General features: G+C 42.4%; 1 long non-coding RNA gene across 1 annotated transcript in view; it reads left to right on the top strand.

Annotated features, from left to right (window-relative positions):
- Nucleotides 1-11,975: 11,975 nt before the first annotated feature.
- LOC144930215 (uncharacterized) overlaps nucleotides 11,976-20,081 on the top strand; it is a 130,222-nt gene continuing 122,116 nt past the window's right edge. The window contains exon 1 of the long non-coding RNA XR_013635354.1: nucleotides 11,976-12,102. This is a non-coding gene — a long non-coding RNA (uncharacterized LOC144930215). The remainder of the gene's footprint in view (nucleotides 12,103-20,081) is intronic.

Raw genomic sequence — 20,081 nt, forward strand, 5'->3', positions numbered from 1 at the left:
CCCTTCCCCCAGAAGTTACAATCTAAATAGACAAAAGGGTAGGAAGAGAAACTGTTGCGTACAGAGGTGAAATGACTTGCCTGCCATCACCCAGTAGGTCACTGTCAGAGGTGGGAAGAGAATCCAGGTGTTCTGGTTCTCACTGCAGGGGCCTGCCCACTAGATCATGCTGCCTCTCTGTCAAATTATTGAATTGAATGAAATAAGGTATAACCATATAATCAATTGAAAAGAGAATCCAGGTCCTAGGCAAATAAAATGCAACAAGTATAGATAAATGAAAGGCCAGTGAAAACAATCGACTAGGTAAGAAAACAAAATGGGTCTTTGTTATAGGTCTGAATTTTTCTCAGTTGCCCAAGTGTAAGTCAGGAGTATCTTCACTGAAGGAAGTGAAGTTATTGCTGTGTGCTGGATTGGTGTGAAATTGTGGTGGGGCTCAAGGTTGTAAAAGGTATGGCATTTCAACTGCAGCACTTTACCTCTCTAGGTTCCACTTGAACACATGATTAAGGGATGGATTTTCAAAGGTATCTGGGTTCCTAAAAATGCAAATAAACACCTAATTGGATTCACAAAAAGCACCTAAACGGGTTAGGTGCTTTTGTAAATCCCAGTAGACTCATATTTGCATCTTTACATGCCTAAATGCCTTGCAAATCTGCCCCAAAGTGCACAGCCGTCCATTAACTGGCTCACAAAAACCTGAGTGAATGTCTTTTGAAAGGCACTTGCTGGTGATTTGCAGTGTCAACACATCCAGAATGAAAACACTGGGGTCTGGATTCCAGTATTCTTACTCAGGATGAGTTGTGCCTTGCCACATGAGTCATCCCATTGATTTGGGATAGTAAGTACTAGTCAGCATGAGCAAGGGCCTCAGAACTAGGCCCTAAGTGAGTGGCAATGCAGAGGTTTCAGAGCTGCTGAGCACCAGCTTCTCCCATAGACTTCAGATGGAGTTGTGGCGTTGGAACCACCTTTGCAAGTCAGGCCCCCAAGTGAATTTCCAGTGAGTTAAGTGGTCCAGCCAATCACTGTTTTCATCATGAGTAAATTCGTCGCTGTGGCCACATTGATAGCTTTTCAAAAGTTTCTCTTCCTACTGATTTGGAAGGAGTGATCTACTCCCAGCTGTCTACTGTATTATCTACTGAATGCTTAAGCCTTACCCAAATGGGTGAATTGCTTTGTGTATTAATAACTAAGCATGCTTCCTCATGCTGCCCATTGTTCCTCGCTTCCTATGCTGGATGCTTTTTTTTTTTTAAATGTCCTTAGAGAAGTGTCTGCTTCTCATTTCACTTGAGTTTCTGTTTTGCTGTTTGTTACTGATGTTGGGGAGATTTGTCCAGGCTCCTTTGAATGTTGATGCTTGCAAACTGCCTTTGTGGTAGACGCATTAGGATTGCAATGTTTTGTTGATATTTTAGGCTCAGCAGTCACTGTTTTAATCTTTTTGTTCCTGTGAGATATTCTCTACAGTGCCAGAAGGGGGGCGGGGAGAGGCACACTGCACAGTTTAGTTGCATAGCTGCGAACAGGCTGGGATGATTGCAAGAGAGAACATAAAACAGATTTGCTTTAGTGTCGATATTATTCAAATGGGATCCCTGGGCTGGTTTTAGATGTCATGCATTATTGCTTACATGATGATGATCAGAGGTTATTTAGTTTTAGAGTCTGTGGTTGCTTCTCTCCCTCTCCTGTTACATGTTAGTGCTGTCCAACAATTGTGAGAGAACTAATTTATGTGTCTGTGATGGTGTGTGTGGATGGGGGATTGATTACAAACCAGAATGGACCAAATTAATCACTGGTGTAACTTCCTTGTGAGTAAAATGGTGGTATTATTCCAAGCATGACTATTCCCAAATATATCTGCCATATTTGGCAGTGTTAGTGGATGTTCTGCTCACATATAATACAGTAACAATTCTTTGCTATCTTTTACCTAGAGTTGAGGATATCAAAACTTTCAACAGACACGGATGAATTCAAGCCTTACAACACCCTTATGAGATAAGTAAGACTATAACCATTTTGCAGCTTGGGAATCTGGGATGGAAAATTCAGCTAAAAATTCTCTAAGGTTACACTTTTCAGAGCGGTAGCCATGTTAGTCTGTATCAGCAAAAAGAATGAGGAGTACTTGTGGCACCTTAGAGACTAACAAATTTATTTGGGCATAAGCTTTCGTGGGCTAAAACCCACTTCATCGGATGCATGCAGTGGAAAATACAGTAGGAAGATGTATATACACAGAACGTGAGAAAATGCGTGTTGCCATACACACTATAACAAGACTAATCAATTAAGCTGGGCTATTATCAGCAGGAGGGAAAAAAAACTTTATCTGGGAGGACCAGAAGCCCATATCTACATGGAATGAAGCCCCCCAAATCCCAGCTCTTTGTTCCAACCACTAGAGCGCATGGCCCTTCCTTCTTCTGAAGGTTAGAAGTAAATCCAGAAACACACTGATTTAGAATGTTTGCAAGAATAAAAATCATAGGTGATTTTATTCATTACTGCAACTATTTGTTTTACACAAACAGGTCCCATGATGCCCTTCAGCAAAGTAGTGTGTCCTGACTAATTAATGGATTGCAGGTGCAGGCTAGAACATTAATGGCAACAATATATCACTTTTAACTGGTTGTAGTCACTTCTACTAATAAGAACGGAGCAACTGGCAGATTGCTGTGTAGCCGATAAGCATATGGTGGTGGATAAATCATTTAAGGCCCAATTCTGCCACCCTCATTCATACTGAACAGGTTGCTGTATAAGGAGATCTATTTAAACCACTGAAACTAATTACAGAGTAAAACACAACTTGGCACAAGCGTGACTGAACTGGGCCATTTGTTAGTGGATTAATACATGATGCCAAGCTCTTATCTAAAATTAAGCATTTTATACCATTAATACCCTGAGATTATGGTTTCCAAATAATTGCCCATTTCTTTCTTCTGTTTTCTGTGTGTTTGTATTCAAATATTGATAAAAAGGAAATTTAAACAGGGAGGGATAAGGTCTGAGTAACATAGTACAATAAAAGCAAACTGGATGGAGTTCAACACTTAAGTCGTTAAGCTATTATTGTCTTCAGTGAGGCTAGAAGTATTAACATATCAAGGCAAAAAAGCAAATTTGCAATGGCTTAGTTTGGAATTACCTTTCCAGGGGAAACTAGAACAAGAAAAACATGTTATGAAGCAAACACAACTCTTTAAGCTAAACCACCCCGGGGACAATTTAAAGGGACCTGTTGAAATTTTAAAAATTGGACCAGATCATCAGCTGATGTAAATCAGTGTAGCTCTTAAAAAAAAAAAAAATTCAACAATCAGTTCCTTGCATAGGGGACACCACTGTCGTAGCACACTGAAACTGTCTTGGATTAAAGCATTCCCCATTGTTGGGGTGGCAGCTCCCTATTCTTCTGCCTCGGCATCTCCCCTCAGCCTTCATCCTACTCTGTCAGTACTGAATATCTGCACCTCTTGACTAATGCCACCTTGAGCCTAGTCCTGTCTCTTAATTCCTCCACCAGCACTGCTTTGGCTCCCTACAGTTCACCCTTTCTTTAACTTCCCTCCCCCATGGCCACTTTAACTTCAACCCCCACTGTCGGCCACACCCTCTACTAACCAATCTACTCTCTCCGCAACATCCTCCACCCTAGATAGGATGTTCGCCTTCTGTGATCATCTGATCCTTCACTGAATTTCCTATAGCAGTTTATCCAAATGTCTCTCACCCTTCTGGTTCCAATTTGTACCTCTACTCAGATCATTCCAGGATCATGCAGCTTTTCCTGATTTCATTGCTGCTCTTCTGCCTCGGTCAGCTCTGGATTAATCTGACCCTCCACCTTGTCAGGATGTTCTCATTTGCTCTTCTCTCCAAAGTTTGGAAATGGCATCTCTAGAGGGAATGCAAACACGTGTGATCCAAGGACCTCTTGAAGCCATCAGTCAGAGTGCAACACAGACACAGTTTCCCTGGTTTCACCAAAAGAATGTCATGTAATGTCTCTAATGAAAGCCTCTGTCACACTGGTCATCATAATCATTGTAAGATATTTGTATGGAAAATATATGAAGAGTTATGTAGATGTACTAAAAAATATGTTCTCTAGGTCTGCAAGGTAAAACAGCTCACGAAAAGGCAATCCACAGGCCAGCATATATACTCTTCCTGGTCATATACAGATTGAGAATTTTATGGTTCACAATGGTCATCCACTCAAAAGTGTGAGTTTAATGCAAATGAAGGCTCATGAAATCTTCAAAGAGAGGAAATTAACAAGAACTAGTAAACAGCAGGAATTATCCTGTTTAGGGGAAAGGCAATGAACTTTTGGAACTGTATCTGGGCTACAGCTGATCCCCTTGATATTCCTTCAGTCTATGAGAACAAGCAGACAGCAGGCTTGATCTTATGAGAAGCGGTTTCACCAGGGTTGGTGGAAAACACTGAAGAGAAATTTGGGTGAGAAACTTTTTATAGGCAGGAGGATAACTTGTCAGTTAAGTTCAGGCTTTAGAACGAGTTATGTTTTATATGAAACCATTTGTCCCCATCTTTCTCACTGGTTTTTATTTGAATCTGAATTTTCTTAAGTTTCCTTTTTGTTTGATAAATGAACTACATGTTGTGTACATCACAGGAGCAGTGGTCTACAGTACATGGTTCCTTTGGCAACAGAGGATCTCTGTGTGTATCCAGTGATCAGGGACCACACAGGGATGCTTTGGAAGGGGTAGGGTTCATCTGTTATCAATTTGCAAGGCAAAGACACGGCTGGTGTAGCCCAGAGGATAGAGTATGAGTGACTCTAAGTTAGGGAGCTAACACCCAGCTAGTACAGGCAAGACTTCCTTGTGCTGGAGATAGGTGGTAACAAGGTGACTCTCAACCCTGGGTGCCCTGAGAAGCATCACTACCTGGTAACACATTTTGTCTGTTAAGTGAAGTAATTACAAATATGTGGTCCCCCCCACTCCAGCTAACTTGCCTTTGATTTCTGGGATGTGACATCTCAATGAGATTTATTCTCTTTAAAATGTAGCATAGGCAAAAGCAAAAAAACAACCTAAATCTTAGATCTGTTGCAGGAATTATCCTAAAATACTGTCTTTCAACATGCTCAGGTTTTGCTTTTAAATAAAGACTGACTTTAGGCCACTGGAGGATGCATGGGTGAATTCTGAATGAACTGCTTAAAACCTGCTTAAAGTATTGTCTTGCATTATTCAATATTGTAAAGCATTTTGGGATATGGACTGTATATGAGAAGCTGCAAAATCAAACTGTATATTAATGAACTGAACTGGATCACATCACCTGTGAGCGTATTTTAATATTTGGTGATTACACAGGTAAATAAAAGTAACAAAAACAAACAAACAAAAAAAACTTCAGCCAAACACAATTTTGTTATTCCCTTTAGTAATGTAGGTATCAGCCTTAATGGACTATTCTTTCCTTATGATTGCACAGTTTTAATCTGACAGCAAGGAAGAGAGAGGTATAATATCAGACATTAGATAAGCCTATGTTGTTAACAGTTACAGCCTAGTTTATCCAAATGTTACTGCTTATTACAAAAAGAATGTCATGTGTTCCTTCGCATTCCCAGCAAGCTATGTTCAAACTGATAATACTTATAACAAAGCACGTGGTAAAATTCATTGTAACAGTCTCTGGGAAACTTCACTGGCAAAGAATGTGTGTTCATGAGGATACAAAAATTTCATCTCACAAAAAAACTTTAATCTAACATAATAAGGTTAATGCTTCTATCATGTAGTATCTTTGAACACCACAATTTGTTTTCATATGTATTTGTGATTACTTGCTCAATTTCCAGTCTAGAGATTGTTTACAAATAGCTAGTTGTATGTATTTGATGTTTAGAAACCCAAACTGTGATTAGCTTTGATTGGTATATATAGTTGGTCACATAATGTTTCTATCTCCCTAGTTAGATGAAAATTAGGGTTCTGGTTTTGAATACAGATACAAAATTCACTTGTCACCCACAAATATACTCTTAAAATGTGCTGGTTCTGCAAATATTCCCGTGATTAAGCTTGTGTGCTGGAGTATTCAAGGAAAGCAAACTCAAGCAAGCATTTAGTAATGAACTCATTTACAAATATAACTGAATGTGTGTCTATGGGAATTCATCAGCAGATTTCACCCACTGCAAGCTGTGTGCATGTGTAAGCTCTTGTCCACAGGCAGGCCGCTCCTTGATTAATGTAATCTTCTATTTTGCTGTAGTGCATCTTAGCTGTTTCCTCTCCAGCCTTTCCAAAATCCTGCTGCTGTTGAAGAAACTTTCCTCTCCTACTTCTCTGATCATGTCACTCCCTGTTTGAATCCCTCTGCAGGCTTCTTACTTCAAAAATGAAAAAAGCTCCTCTTCCTCACCCACAATGCACCATGTGACCTTTCCTTGTGGTGACTTGCCCTTCCATGCAGCTGCCTGTGAGAAGAAAAGTGCAATTTCTGAGCTCTCCTGCCCATGCATTCTCAGCATCAGTGCAAAATGGCCCTAGCCTGGACAGAAAGTCACTACTTGTAAGCTATAAATCTCCTCTCTCCCACTACTGCCTCCCCACCCCTTGTCAGAATGGGGAGGGATAGTCACCTGGGAGAGCGGTTGCAGGAACATGCTGCAGTGTTCATTTCTAGGAAGAAGCCTGGGCCCAGGGAGCACTGCGGGATATGGAGAGAGGGCTGCTATAAGCAAGATGTCAGGTTGTCAGAAAATGCCACTATGCCATAATACTTTGGTCTCACTTCAAGCTTTCATGGCTCCTCCCAACACAGACCTAAACTTGTTGGGAATCTTGGCGGGGTCTCTGTCATTGACAAGCCCTGGAACTTCATTCCTTTTGTAATTTGGCATAGACCTAATCATGCTAACGCCCCACTCAAAAAACTCAAGGCTCTGATGAAACCTCTCGCACCCCAGACTCAGAAATCATAGTGAAATATGTTCACCTCCAGATAAAAGAACCATTTGTATTACGCTGCTCTGCAGATCAGTGATTGTAAAACTAAACTGCATTTGCAAAAACAAACAAACCCCTCGAGCTTTTAAAGAGGCAGAGAAGCTGCTGCCTAGAAACTAACCTCCTACCCATGGGATGCTAGCATTCCCTCCCATTTCTGAACCAGTGGACAGTTACCCTCCTATCAGCTTTTCACCTGCCTGACTTAGTTGTATTGACTTTCAGCCATATCTGCCAGTCTTCCTCACTGACAGCTTTATGGGATTTGGCCAGATGCCAGATCTCTGTAGTATTAGAAAATCTTACCATTGTTTGTTCTCTCAGTGGATGGATCACAAAATATTCAAGGCCAGACTCTGGCACCCTTGCTCACCTTGAGAAGCACTGTACTCCCCAAGTCAAATCAGTGAAGCTACTCGGGTAATAACTTGCTGCTTAAGGGGAATAAAAGGTATCAGAATTAGCAGCTAGGGCATAGTTCTGCTCCTGTTCCCGTCAATGGCAAAACTCCCACAGTTGCAAGCACAATAGCAGTTTGTGTGCATAATGGCTGCAATTGCATGTACAGTTATGAATATCTAGTCCTATGCCTTTAATGTTGGATGATGGGCTTAGTTCTAAAACAAAAATAACTTTCCTTGCTGTAATGAGGTTGCTGTTTATTGGCTATATAGTAGGTATGTTTATTCACATAACAAAGCTGTTAGCTTTAGGAGTTTTATGGCTTGATTAATATCTGGTTGTAATCGCAGTATATTGTGGCCAAGATTTTCTAAAGTGACAACTGTTCTGAGGGGGCTCAGCTTGAGACGCATGAAAGGGACCCAATTTTCAGAAAATCCTAAGTGCTCCAGTCACTGAAAATCAGGCCCCTTTTAGGTATATCATGTTGGGCCTCCAAAAATGGAGGTCCCTACTACTACCTGTGAAAATCTTGGCCTAAGAGTGTAGCATTCTACATACTTATAGCTTACCAACCCTGAGTTTGTGAAATGGTGCGTGTCAAGTATGCAGGGTACACAGACTGCCATTCAGGTGGTAACCTTGGCATGTTGTAGGAAATAAATTCTTCTTTGCCAAGTGATCACTTTTTTTTTGGTTTGTTTTTAATACTCCTAACCATTCACTCTCCCAGTGCTTCCTCTTAGAGCACTATTCTGTCCTTACACCGGATCCAAAACCAATCTAATTTTTCAAACCACATTCTCCATTTGTTGGCACTCCTGCCCATTGCTTTCCCCTCTGTAATGAGCTTATTCACATTCCATATTCAAAACCCACTACGTGATTCACTGAACAGAAAAGTGCCCTGGCTTTGCACTGTTTGATGAAGGCTGATCTGGGGATGACATTATAAATGAGCTTTTATATTTGAATAGTTTCGTCCTGTTTAACAAAGTCAATAAATACATTAGATCACAGCAAGAGCTTGGTTCTGAGGGGCTTGGCTGCAGACTCAGATGCTCTCATTGATATCCTTTCGTTCCTTTCTGTGGTGTATGGAACATGTTGGTTCCAATTTTTAACTTCTTGAGTGAAATATTCAAAAGAATAATTACTGCAGCAACAAAAATCAAATGTACTTGTAGCTTTCAGACATCAGAAGAGATGGGTGAACTCATTCAGATAAAATCCAAAGTTCCCTACATTTTTATCTGAATCCAAGCTCTCTCTTTTTAAAATGTAACTAAAGTCTTGTATCGGTTTGCTTGCAGTATTTCAGCATTTCTGCCTCTGCTGAAGCATCAATACACAGGCTATTAAAGTATTTCCAGCACAATTGGACACAGTAAATATCAGAAATCTTGAGAATTTCCAGTCTTATTTTGCTGATTCAAGAGGTTCAGAATTTTAGTGCTCATTCAGAGAGGCTCGGCCCTGCGTCCATCCAAATTAATGGTAAAGCTGCAGGATCAGGCTTATAAACATCTAAACTTTAGGCGGTGCTTATTCAAACACAACTTCCAAGCCTTTAAAAACAACTCCCATCAATAGATATGGTTGCTATACACTCCCATTATCACTGACAGAAACGTAAGAACAGGAGAAGCTTGGTCATCAAAGTAATAAGCAGAGATTGCACCTGATTCTGCTGTCAGTTATTCTATAGTTTTGCTCCATTGACTTTGGAGTACTTTTATACTTTATACCACTATAAGTGAGCTCTAAATCAAGATTTATTGACCTGAGAAATATCGTCAAGGGTGAAGCTTTATCTTAAGACATATTAAATGTTGATTTTCAGCAAAACAATAGGTTACTGTATGCATTCTTACACCAATTCATTATTGGAATTGGTCAGGTAGCTAGGACAGCATGTCAGCTAATGGCAGGAAGTAGCAGGAGGTTTCCTCCTATAATTGAGTTCTAAAAATAAGTTGATGAAGTAAGAAACCTAAAAACCCTATTCCCTTGTAAGGAGTGAAACTATAGCTTTCAAGGAACTCAGCACAGCCAATTGGGAAGCAGTTATTTGTATAATTCATTTGATTGACTGTATACGGTGTTAAGGCGTGTTGACATTCTTCCAGATCTCCAGTATTGCTCAACGCTCAGGAGACATTTACTATCTGTCATGACTACACTTGTGATGAGTCTAGCCCTGTTTTTCTGGTTAGTTAACAGTTGGTGAACCTATCCTAATTTCCTTCTAGTGTAATCATTCTTCATATGTATTTACTAATTTTCAGATTGTGGGTTGTTCACAAGCTGTTCTCTGACTATTTGTATTGTCTGGTAAGGCACCTGATGTAAGCCACATGATGTTGTTTGTGCTCCTTGATTGCATGACAGAAATATTTTAGGTAGAGTAACACCTGTGTAACAAATATTCAATAACAAGCAATGCATGGATTTTTGAACAATCATCCACATATGGTAAATTCATCAAGCTTTCACAAGACTTCCAATTGTTTCAATAATTGCAAATAACAAATAGCATGATACCAGGAATCCTGGTGAACTTTAATCACAAATGGATTCATCAATCAGGGTAGGATTATTTTTTGACTATTTGACCAGCTTTCTTCTTATAAATCATGCATATTGGACAAAAAACTGACATATTCTTTGCCTATTTTAGCATTCAGGACCCTTTCCTTTGGGCCCAGAGCCCAGAATTGAAACTCTGGGCACTGGGTTGTCATGCTGTCTGTAACTGCTGTTACTGTCACATCATTTAAATGAAGTATTTCTATTACAGATGTGAATGGTATCACTGGCTTTGGAGATAAAGTCAGCGTTCCTGTCACACAGACCCAGGTTTTATGTTAAACAATGCTTAACAATTTGTAGCTTTTTTCCATGACTGACATGTTTACTATCACTCACAATTCCAAAATACTATGATCTGGAGCGCTACACTTTAGATGTCAGTGTCTTGTGACTAATGAATATAATGCAGCAATTTCTGTTCTGAAATATGTCCTATACAATGAAACCTGACTTCTATATTAGAGTTTTACTCTAAAGAAGTGTAACTCTCATAGAACTTTTGCATTACCATTATTTGGTACAGGGCTATATTCACCAATAGGTGATATCCAATTACTTTAGATCCAGAGGTGAAGGTGTAGAGTAACTAGTAGAAGAGGGTTTCCTGAAGGGGGATCTTAGGGATAGTGGCAAGTGTGAGAGACTTTCTGGGCAGGGGGAACTGGAGCAACGTGGGGTGGAGCATGTGAAGAAAGTGGGGAAGAAGAGCTAGGCATGTGGAGAAACATTGACAAAGAAGGGAACTAGAACTGAATACAGGTGACCCTGAGAAGAAGCTGGCATTCCATAGCAGCACCATTACTAACCAACCTGGGAGAGGAGCTAAAGATAAGGGCTGGTGGTACATAAAGGGTAACCAGATGGAGGAGCTACAGACCTAGTCGAGGAGAGCTAGATGCCGCTCTGAAAAGAGAGTGGCAGGGAGGTGGCAGTGTAGTGGTCTGAATTGTTTTAGGGCAGGGGCATGTAAACGTTTTGGGCTGAGGGCCACACTGGGTTTCGGAAATCGTATGGAGGGCTGGTTAGGAGAGGCTGTGTCTCCCCAAACGGCGAGGCAAGGCCCAGCCACCACCCCTCCCTGCTTCTCGCCCCCTAATGGGCCCCCCGGGACTCCTGCCCTATCCAACCCTACAAGTTGAACTAATCTTGTGCTGAATAGGTAATAAAACCAGCTTAATGTACACACAGGGAAAAAAACAGTAACAGAAAACAAACCCAAGAACCATACTCTCTTTGTGCCAGGTGCAGCTCGTCCCAAGATTGCAGGCATTAGCTAAGAACTGACTAACTCACAGTTGGACTAGACCAGTGCACCTGTATGTTAGTTTTGCTCAAAACAGGTATTAGTCTTATAAGAATGTGTTTAGTATTTAGATTTAGAATTATATCCAGCTTCTTCTCCTCTGTAATCCCCAGGTCCTTTTCTGCAGAACTGCCACTTAGCCAGTTAGTTCCCAGCCTGTAGCAGTGCATGGGATTCTTCTGTCCTAAGTGCAGGACTCTGCACTTGTCTTTGTTGAATCTCATCGGATTTCCTTTGGCCCAATCCTCCAACTCTGGACCCTATTCCTACCCTCCATCGTATCTACCTCTCCCCGCCCACAGCTTAGCGTCCTCTGCAAACTTGCTGAGGGTGCAATCCATCCCATCATCCAGATCACTAATAAAGATGTTGAACAAAACCGGCTCCAGGACCGACCCTTGGGGCACTCAGCTTAATACCGGCTGCCAACTAGACATCGAGCCGTTGATCACTACCTGTTGAGCCTGACAATCTAGTCAGCTTTCTATGCACCTTATAGTCCATTCATCCATCCATGCTTTTTTAACTTGCTAGCAAGAATACTGTGGGAGACCATATCAAAAGCTTTGCTAAAAGTCAAGGTATATCACATCCACTGCTTTCTGCATATCCACAGGTCCAGGTATTTCATCATAGAAGGCAATCAGGTTGGTCAGGCATGACTTGCCCTTGGTGAATCCATGTTGACTGTTCCTGAACACCTTCTTCTCTTCCAAGAGCTTCAAAATGGATTCCTTGAGGACCTGCTCCATGATTTTTCCAGGGACTGAGGTGAGGCTGACTGGTCTGTTCCCCAGAATTCTCCTTCTTCCCTTTTAAAAATATGGGCAATATTTGCTTTTTTTCCAATCGTCCGGGACCTCCCCCCATCACCATGAGTTTTCAAAGATAATGGCCAATGGCTCTGCAATCACATCAGCCAACTCCCTCAGCACCCTCGGATGCAGCGCATCTGGTCCCATGGACTTGTGCATGTCCAGCTTTTCTAAGTAGTCCTTAACCTGTTCTTCCACCACTGAGGGCTGCTCGCCTCTTCCCCATACTGTGCTGCCCAGTGCAGTAGTCTGGGAGCTGATCTTGTCTGTGAAGACCGAAGCAAAAAAACCACTGAGTACTTTAGCTTTTTCTACATCATCCATTACTAGGTTTCCTCCCCCATTCAGTAAGGGTCCCATACTTTCCCTGACCACCTCCTTCTTGCTAATATACCTGCAGAAACCCTTCCAGTTACCCTTGATATTCCTTGTTAGCGGCAACTCCAGTTGTGCTTTGGCCTTCCTGATTACACCCCTGCATGCTCAAGCAATATATTTGTACTCATGATCACTGCTGCCCAGGGTGCCACCCACTTCTACTTCCCCTACCAATTCTTCCCTGTTTGTGATCAGCAGGTCAAGAGGAGCACAGCCCCTAGTTGGTTCCTCCAGCACTTGCAACAGGAAGTTGTCTGCAGCACTCTCCAAAAACTTCCTGGATTGTCTGTGCACTGCTGTATTGCTCTCCCAGCAGATGTCAGGGTGATTGAAGTTCCCCATGAGAACCAGGGCCTGTGATCTGGAAACTTCTATTAGTTGTCTGAAGAAAGCCTTGTCTACCTCCTCCTGGTCTGGTGGTCTATAGCAGATGCCCACCATGACATCAACCTTGTTGCTTTCGCCTCTAAACTTAACCCAATGACTCTCAACAGGCTTTTCTCCAGTTTCATTCTGGAGATCTGAGCAATCATACTGCTCTCTTACATACAGTGCAACTCCTCCACCTTTTCTCCCTTGCGTTTCCTTCCTGAACAGTTTATATGCATCCAGGACAGTGCTCCAATCATGTGAGTTACCCCACCAAGTCTGTTATTCCAATAACATCATAGTTCCTTGACTGTGCCAGGACTTCCAATTCTTCCTACTTGTTTCCCAGGTTTCTTGCGTTCGTGGACAGGCACCTAAAATAACTAGCCGATTGCCCTGCTTTCTCAGTGTGAATCAGGTGGCCTCCCCTGTTGCACCCTCCTCCTTGTTTCCTCCCAGTATCTCACTTACCTCAGGGCTTAGGTCTCCATCCCCCAGTGAACCTAGTTTTAAAGCCCTCCTCACTAGGTTAGCAAGCCTGTCCTGCGAAGATGCTCTTCCCACTCTTCATTAGGTGGATCCCATCTCTTCCTAGCAATCCTTCTTCCAGGAACAACATCCCATGGTCAAAGAATCCAAAGTCCTCTCTCCAACACCACCTGCGTAGCCATGCATTTACTTCCACAATTCAATGGTTCCTACCTGGCCACTTTCCTTCAACAGGGAGGATGGACGAGAACATGACTTACACCTCAAACTCCTTTATCCTTCTGAGAGCCACATAGTCTGCAGTGATCTGCTCAAGGTCATTCTTGGCAGCATCATTGGCGCCCACGTGGAGAAGCAGGAAGGGGTAGGCTAGCGGTCTGAGGGCTTGATCAGTCTTGGCATAGAGTCCCTCACATCCTGAATTCTAACTCCAGGGAAGCAGCCCGCTTCTCAAGTTTCCCAGTCTGGATGTCCAATGGATGACTGTCCCCCTTAGGAAGGAGTCCCCAACCACCACCACCACCCGTCTGCTCTTGAGAGTGGTGGTCATGGAACCCCCATCCCTAGGACAATGCATCCCATGCCTTCTGGTTGATGGGATCTCCTTCTGATCCCTTCAAAACCATTCTCTGCTGTAGTATGTACGCAAAGAACCTGAGAACGGTTTCTTACCTCCGTCTGCATTGGGGGTACATGGGTTCTCCTCTTTCTCCTTCTGGAAGTCACATACTACCAATTTTCTTTCCCATTCTGCACTTCCCTCTCTGATTCTTCAGCATGCTGCGCCTGCAGTACCAAACACTGACTTCTATCCAGAAAGTCTTCATTTTCTCCAGCACAGGGTTGATACTTGGGTCTCTAGTTCTTTAACCTTCTCTTCCACTATCAAGGCCAGCTTGCACTTCATATAGACAAAGTCCCTTTGTATCCTCTGGGAGAAAGACAAACATGGCACATCCTGTATAGGTCACAACAGTTGATCGCTCACTGTCCATATGGTCTTCCTTCTAAGAGCCTCTTCAGATTTTGTATTTACTGCTCATAGAAGCCTGAAAGGCAAAAACAACAAAAAACCTCTGTGGGAACTCCACCCTGGCAAACTCCCTGTGTTAGCCTCTCCTTGGGTGGCCGCTCACTTGGTTCACAACTGGCTACCTTTTTATAAGGCTGCTGGCTCAAAGCAGTTGCCCTGGCTTAAAGCCTTCCCTCTAATCAACCACTCAAGGCCCATCTGGAACAAGCAACCACACGATCACACTTTTCAGGCTAGCTTCAAACAGACACACCGTCAAACAAATGGTCACAGCAGACAGATATTCGGATATTCACCCCACCAGCTGACAACACAGCCCCCTTAATGCAGTGTTCGCCATAGTTCCCAGGCAAACTCCCTCTGTTGGCCTCTCCTCTGTTCACCTCTCAGTTCAATTGCTTTAACTATGGGACCATTCTGTCTCATGTACCATGTGCTAGGTAATCACACAATGACTCCATGCTAGTAAAACTAAACTGGCTCTTTATGAAAACTATTTACAGAAAAATGCAACCGCAGTTAGCATTCTAGCCATGTGCATACAGACTGACTTCCTGGGACCTCCTCCAAACTCTTCTCTCCTACAACCTGTGCGCCTCCTGCCAAACTCCACGCACATTGCTACACATCCTTTCTCTTTCTGCAGAGCCCTGACTTACTCACTATAAGCCTTCCAATTTCTATAACAGTTGACGCAGTAGTTCTACAGACAAGTCTCCTTTGCTACACAAACCCTGATTCCTACTCAGAGCAGTTCTGTTCTGTGCACTGAATGAGACGGATTCTGTGTTAAAAGTAGCAGCTGATCATGTAATTAAAGACTATCAGAATAATTAAAGTAATATTGGAATGCATATGTATAAGGGGGATGAATTAAAGGTTGTACAGGAAACCATAAATCTGGCATTTCCTAACTTTGGAGGCCTTGACTGCATCCTGTGGCCTGGTCTTCACTTGGAAATTAGGTCAGTATAACTACATCACTCAGGGGTATGAAAAATCCACACCCTTGAGTGACACAGTTAAACCAACCTACTCCTTGGCCTCCGGTGCAGCCAGCAGTACCTACGCAGATTGGAGAAGCCCTCCCATTGGCATAAGTAGCATCTTCACTGAAGTCCTACAGCAGCGCAGCTGCAGTGTTGCTGCTGTAGTGGTTTGTTTGTAGACAAGTCCTTAATCATGATCCTTGAACACAGTTTTTTTGTATGTAAAATTTATATATATATATATATATATACATATACACACACACATACACACTCTCTCTCGTGCCTCCTTTTCCAGAAAATAGAAATTCATATGTATACTCGGACACTGTCCTGTCTAAATTGTGCCTTGTAGATTCAATTAGAGAAGCTATTTTTTTCTTATCCCTACCATAAAACTAAGTACTAGGGCTGTTTTCCATCTCAGATGTCTGAATTTCAGTATTGGGTAAGGGATCCTGACAAAGGCCCTGTCAAGGCTGATTCCACACTCTAGGACTTGGAGTGTAAAAGGTGGGGGCCCACAAGGACTCTAAAAATTAATACTTGCAACTCCAGGCTTGTATTAAGCTCTCAAGGTTACAGCTTTTCTCTGACCTTGGATGGATAGATGCTGCCACCACCCAAGTACAAAACCCCTTTGAGAACCCAGGAAGGTGCACTTGGGAATTCCTTCCTGTGGGGTACCCTTAAGCCCTTTCACATACACACACCCACTCTGGGAAAGAACTGAGAAAGAAAAATAAAGGAAATCTGCTGTTACTACCAGCTAATTAAACAACACATGCACAAACCTCTTAAGATACAAAACCCCCATCCTGTTCTTAAAAAAATGTAAATTTTATTAAAAACAAAAAGAAAATACATCTGGAAACTCAGGCTATTGCTAGTTTTAAAAAAAAGGATTAATCATCAAGAATAACTTACAAGGTTACAAGCATAACAAAAGCATTTGGGGTTAGCACAGAGGAGTCCACAAGCCATAAAGAAATAAAAGGAGATAAACCCAATCGTGTCTTCCTAGACATTTCCTGATCTACTTACATATCTGGGGTTTCAAATGAGGAGTAGTTTCTAGGTATGAGACCGATGAGTTTTCATACCTGGCCCCAAGCATCTTACAGCATAGTTGCATTGTGTTTGCTTCTCCCTGAGAACAACAACAGACAGACAAAAGGGGAGTCTTGTTTCAATTTTAAAAAGTTCTAGTCTTCCCATTGGCCAGGTGCGCACTCACTGCCTTTTACCTATGCATCACAGTGGGACTTTTAACCCTTTACAGGTAAAGCAAGTAGAGAACAGCTGCTAAGGGGATTTTATAGCTAGCTGGCTGGCTGGGTCCATAAAAGGGAGCTTCCCCCCACACCCCCAATCTTCGTTTATCACAGGCCCTGATCCAAAGTCCACCGAAGTCAATGGAAAGATTCCTATTGATTTGAATGTGGTTTGGCTATGATACAAAGCATGTTGAGACTGTTTGAGATTAATAATGCTATATAAATTAAGGAATAATTACTATTTATTTTTCTTACTTAACTTGTACATAGGATAGAAATTCAATATTAACAATAAAATACATATTGAGTCTTTAATGACTTCAGAAAACAGTGTAAAACAAGCTTGTGGATAGGCTTATATAACATGCATGCTGCTGATTAGCTATTGTGTAAAATGAACAACTTACAAAAAACATGTGGGGGGACAAAAAATATGGACTGCTGCTGTTTAATTGCTAATTCAATGGAGAAAATCTTTTAAAAATATTATGGAGTCACAGCAGAGTCTCTCTATTTAAGATTGTAAGACACTTTCCATTATAAACCGAATAATTACCTCCCCTATGATATTCTAGGGGAGGTGGGGGTGGAAGCTCCATTATGTATAAACTTTTTTATATGTAGCCCTGAGGAAATTTTTTTGTCGAAAGTTTGAGGTTAATTGCACAAGCAATTTCAAATTCTGACTACACAGCGGTAGTAGCTGCTTTGTAGATAAGAATGAAGCTAGCTTCTCCTTGCAAACCGAAGGTTTTACTTCCCCTTAGCTCTGTCTCCCACCCCATATGATCCAACTGAAATTTAATATGCACTTGGGTCACTTACTATCATCCCCATATGACAAATACTGCCCATTTCGTCTTATTATTGCATGCTTAAATTTGGAAAAAGTATAGACGGACAACATAAAAAATGAGTAGGTCATTCATTTCCTATTCACATACACTGCCGTTACTCAACAGGAAAAAAAAAATCTATAGTACTTCAGTTGCTACCCAATATCGTTAAAAACATAGACTTGAAAAGTTTGTGTACTTCCCCAAGCCAATCAGCACATTTCAGGACAAACTGCATTTTCAGGACATCAGGCAGATTAGTATAGAGGCTGAGTGCCTCCGTCCTGGCTCCCTGGCCCTGTAGACTGGATGGAGCTGAACTGTCAGTGACTCCCCCCTTTCAGCCAGTACTCACAAAACTGCAGGACTGGGGAGCACCTAAATTAATGCTGCCATCTATCCATCCTAGGAACATACTTATTTGGGCATCTCCGAATCCTTTTAAAGAGATGTATTCTCACAGCACCCCTTTGAGGTAGGGAGCTATTATCCCCATTTTGCCCCATCAGTTGAAGTACAGAGAGTTGAAGTGATTTGCTGTGACAGGGTGCTGAGTGAGAAGCACTTAATCAGTCCCTGCCATTCCAGCCCCAATCAAGGGGAATGGATTGGAGCTCGTTGGATAGCCCTGTGCCTGCCTGGTAACAGGCAGCACCTGCCAGCCTCATTAGCCAGGGGCTACCAAGATGGGAGGAAGCTAGAGAGGAGGAGGAAGAGAAAGGCCAGGCACAGAGAGAAGTAGGAAGCCGCCTGGTCTATTGTTGGCCAGGCCTGCTCTTGGCAAAGTTGGCTGCAGACCCTGTACATAGATGGAAAGTGGTGGCAGGAAAACAACTGTAAATAAAGAACACTGGTGTTGCATCAAGCCGAGGCATTCCTGACTGATTGGAGAGGGCAATAGGGGCCAAAAGTAGAGGGGCCCAGCATGTGCCTCGCTACACTTGCCCAAGGTCATTAAGGGTAAGTCTACTCTGCAGCTGGGAAAGAGCCTCCCAGGTCAAGTAGTCAGATTTGTGCTAGTTTGGCTGAAGCTAGTGTACTAAAAATAGCAGTGTGGATGCTGTAGTTTGGGTTCTCAAAGTCCACCTGATCCTGTGGGTCAGAATTTGGGAGGCTAGCCTGAGTAGTAACCTCCCATCATTATGTTTAGCGCACTAGCTCAATACAAGCTAGCGCAAGTCTGTCTATTGAGGCTTGGAGACTCGCTCCCACAAGGGAATCAGGGCAGATCAGGGAACAGAACCCATGTGCCTCAAATCTTAGGCTGTACCCTAACCACTGGACTGTCCTCCTCCCTGCCAGTACAATGGGCTAAACTGAAATCCTAGAGCCTGGGTGGAATCAGCTGGAATCAGCTTTCCTGGGGTTCAAATACAGACCTGGATCTTGAATTTTGCTATTCTGTCTTCTCAAATTTATTTTTTCCAGGTGTGTATATACATATTACCTTTTTTAGTGCACTAGAAATACATCTCCAATAGGTGTATTCCTCCATTGGCTATTCATTTTTATTTGGAATTAATTTTCTCATTGAATTTTGTCTGAATTCAGTATACAATGAAAGGGCCTCGCCCTCAGCCAGTGGCATCAATGAACCATGCTGATTTGTAAAAACTAAGGATCTCGATCTATGAGTTTATATATAAACTCAAATAAATACTTCAGCTTATAAATGCAGACAAAGTAATTGATTCCTTCCTAATGTTTAGAAGCATGGTGTTTAGAACTAATACATAGTACATCCATTTAAAAGGGCTTAATTATTTTATACACAAACTGTGACAGAGTGCTGGGAGATAACACGTGAACCTGCACTCTGATCACTCTGACATCAATCAGTTCCCCCCAATAAGGGTGATTGAAGTTAATTATCTAATCAGGTGGGGCTAGGGCTGAGTGAGCTAAAGAGCCACACTGTAGGGCAAGTGTGAGCACAAAGAGCCTAATGCCCTCTTTAAGAAGGGAGTGCGTGGGGAAGGAACAGCTTAACAGCTAGGCAAGGGGGAGAGATGTGAGACAGAGGCCTGGCCTACACTTCAGAGTTAGGCTGGTGTAAGGCAGCTTATGTTGACCTAACTCTGTAAGCATCTACACTAAAATGTACCACCCACCCATGTAAGTTGCCCACGACACCGACTTAATAACTCCACCTCCGTGAGTAAGGCCAATGCTGTGTCTGTGTAGGCATCGCATTGCTTAAGTTGACTGTTGCTACCTTTCAGAAACCATCCCCCAAATGCCCCACACTGGCAGTTAAATCAGTGCAAGTACTCCTGGTGAGGATGTGCACTGCTGACACAAGGAGCGTAGTGTGGACGTGTAAAACCGATTCAATTACTGTGCTGGCTGAATGTCTACATAACTTAGGTTGACTTAATTTTGTAGTGTAGACTTGCCCAGAGTATTGGCAGTTAAAAGGTGAGTCTCCACTCTGATCCCTCTGACACCAATCCATTATCCCAATTAGCCTTCTAAGGGGGAATTGAAGTTAATTATCTAATCAGGGATGGGTGTGTGTTTGTGTTTGTTTGTGTGTGAGTGTGTGGAGGGTGAGCTAAAGAGCC

The sequence above is a fragment of the Lepidochelys kempii genome, chromosome 2 (genome assembly GCF_965140285.1).
Source record: "Lepidochelys kempii isolate rLepKem1 chromosome 2, rLepKem1.hap1, whole genome shotgun sequence".
Lineage (NCBI taxonomy): Eukaryota > Metazoa > Chordata > Testudines > Cheloniidae > Lepidochelys > Lepidochelys kempii.